Consider the following 2,788-nt stretch of genomic DNA (forward strand, 5'->3'; position numbering starts at 1 on the left):
TCACCCAAGGTTTTCTTTCTCCTTCTTTTATATGTATGTTCCACGGTTAACTTTTTCAGTCTCCTCTTTTAGAGAAAGTGATATATCATGAGACTTAGGGCTGGAGGTTAAGGCTATAGGTAGGCAGCCCAAGTATCCAGAGCTCTCTATATTGTTTTTTTTCTACATTGGGTACATCCTTTAGGGATTCACTGGGAGGAGAAAGGCTCTGACCAAGTCTGTATTTTTTCTTCTCTTCTTCCCTCCCTCCCTCCTTTCTTTCTTTTCTCTTTTTTCTCTCTCTCTTTCTTTCTTGATCCATTTATGTTTTTGACCAAAGCCTCACAAGTTTCTGTGCAATGTACAAATTCAAGCCAGTTTTGGGGTTTCGCCTCCTCTCTGAGACAGGGAGGCAAGAAGCAGACTGACTGATCCAGGCTCCCCTTGTACCCTCCATGCAAAGGCCAAACTCCAAGATCCCAGGTGACAATTCAGCATCCCCTCTGGTTTCCTCCTAGGGCTGCTTCTCAGCAAGGAATGTACCAAAGGTTGCCCCTACAATCTTAAATGAGAAAGGTTTCCCCTCCCCTAGGAGCATGGGGGATCCCCAGGTCTGAGAAATCCCCCTAGAAGAGACACTGCCCCCTAGGTCCTAGGGAACTCAAGGCCGTGGAGATGGGGACTGATGCACAGAGAGGTGGAGTGACCTAGCCTAGGCTACTTCATGAGGCAGTGCAGGGACTGGCCTGACCCTGAGAGTAAGGGGGGCTTGGCTGTGGAGTAGGGTAAGAAAAGGTATTAGAAGCCTCTTAAAGCAGGTTCTAAACTTTTAGGAGCAGCAGGCAGGTCTACTGAAGACCCTCAGAGAACAGTCTAGCCTCAATCCTAGGGGTCCCTTACAGAACAGCTACCAGCCAGGCAGTAGGTCAGGTCTCTGGCAGGCAATCCTTGGCACTGAGAGGCTTTATCCATGAGTGTTAGTCTTGAGGGGGCCATGATGGGCCACCCAATGTCCACTGTAATGTTGGTGAATAAGTTGCTGAGACACCTCCCTGACCTGCTTCATGTCTAGAATCTTGGTAAACCTCTGGAGGTTGGGCTCATTATGCTGGCCTCTGACATGCTTGATCACATGGTAGCCGCCTATTCACAGGTAAGGGTGTGAGATCTTCATCTCAGTCACGGGGATCCAGTTGAAGATGTCATCATCCTCACCACCCCAGCCCCAGTACTCTTTGGGAAGCCATGGAATCTCAGGAACTGGGCTTTGCTCAAGCCCAACCCACCTCCAAAGTAGCCAGCATAGGGCAGCTAGAAGCCAAATTTGTCCATTGCAATGGCAAAGTGGTGGGGCTGCTTGCTGCCACAGTGCAGATTGTGATTATCCACCAGGACCAGGTCCACATTGCTGAAGATGAAGCATTCCTAAGCAGGATCCTCCTACAAGGCCTCTAGGAAACCCATGTTGAGCAGCTTGGCTGGGTTGAAGATGTCCTCACCATACTGGTTGATGACATAGGTGCCATCTCACAGGTGCTACTGCCTCCACATCGTGGAGCCGTTCTTGTAAGTGATGCTCCCAGTGTCTAAATGGGATGGTGACTGTCACTGTCTGGGCTTGAGTACAGTCAGGTGGTATGTAGTGGCTACCCAGGAGCACACCTGGGTCTCCCTCTGCACCGTGGGTGAGGTGAATTTGATCAGCAGTCAGCCCACAGCAGAAAGGACAATGTCAAGAATCAGGGCTTTTGCCAGAATCCAGGGACACCATCTACCTGAGGTGAGGAATGGAACTCCAGAAACATCCCTGTTTGAATGGATTTGGACCCTTGGCACCCCCATGGTTCAGAACTCTATTCTTCTACTAGTAAGACCCTCTTCCCATCCCTATAGACAGGCCCTACTCAATATAGACAGGCTCACCAATACTAGGTGGTGAGTTAGGACATGGTGGCAGGACAGGAACTGTGGGGTCAAGCCAGGCACTGGGGACCTCAGGGAGCCCAGAGGTGGGGGCATTGGTGTTGGGCAGACAGCAGTTGGTACTGTTGCTGGCTGCTGGGTGGAGGGCACAGGCAGGGCTGCAGGCACTGAATGGCTCAAGAGGACTAGGTGCTGGGCATAGATGTCAAAGTACAGGATGATGACCACAAGGAAGTATACAGCAGGCAGAGAAGGAGCACAGCCTTACAGACATGCTCCAACTCCACAGCAGTTTGTTTATCCTTCAAGCCACCCCTGGCCTGCCCAATGGGCCTGGCCATCTGGCTGCTGGCCTGAGCAAAGAGAAAGAGAAACAGACTCTGGAAGTCAGGGCAGGATGTACAAGGCTGCCTACTCACCTCTTGCTTAGCTGCTCATTCTCACAGATACACATCCTTACACTTACCTGCTCGTGCCCTTGATACTCACAGACTTACACTCTACCTATAGTCACCCCAACAATTGCTGGCAACTCAGAACTCACTTGCCTTCAGGCACACACCAGTACTAAATCACATGCACTTGCATTTCTTGTCCTCCCTGACACACATGCACACCCAGGCACACACCCTTATTGCACAACTCTACACATACCAGGAACATGAACACAGGAACTTTGATTACACAGGTTCATCCCTAGTCATGGAAACACATTTAGTTACACACGTGAATGTGCACCTGTACCCCAGGGAACTGAGGTAGCATCCTCAACCCAGAGATCAAGGTTCAGGCCTTGGGAAAGGGGACCACTTACTGAGTACCTACCATGCAGGAGCATGTTACACTCATGACTTCATTTAGTTCTTCCAGGAGCCATGGTAGGAAG

At 50.4% G+C, this 2,788-nt stretch overlaps 1 pseudogene; it reads right to left on the bottom strand.

Annotated features, from left to right (window-relative positions):
* Nucleotides 1-656: 656 nt before the first annotated feature.
* Nucleotides 657-2,243, bottom strand: LOC107136050 (annotated as a pseudogene).
* Between the last annotated feature and the right edge of the window lie 545 nt (nt 2,244-2,788).

Source organism: Marmota marmota, unplaced genomic scaffold, assembly GCF_001458135.2.
Source record: "Marmota marmota marmota unplaced genomic scaffold, marMar, whole genome shotgun sequence".
NCBI classification, from domain to species: domain Eukaryota; kingdom Metazoa; phylum Chordata; class Mammalia; order Rodentia; family Sciuridae; genus Marmota; species Marmota marmota.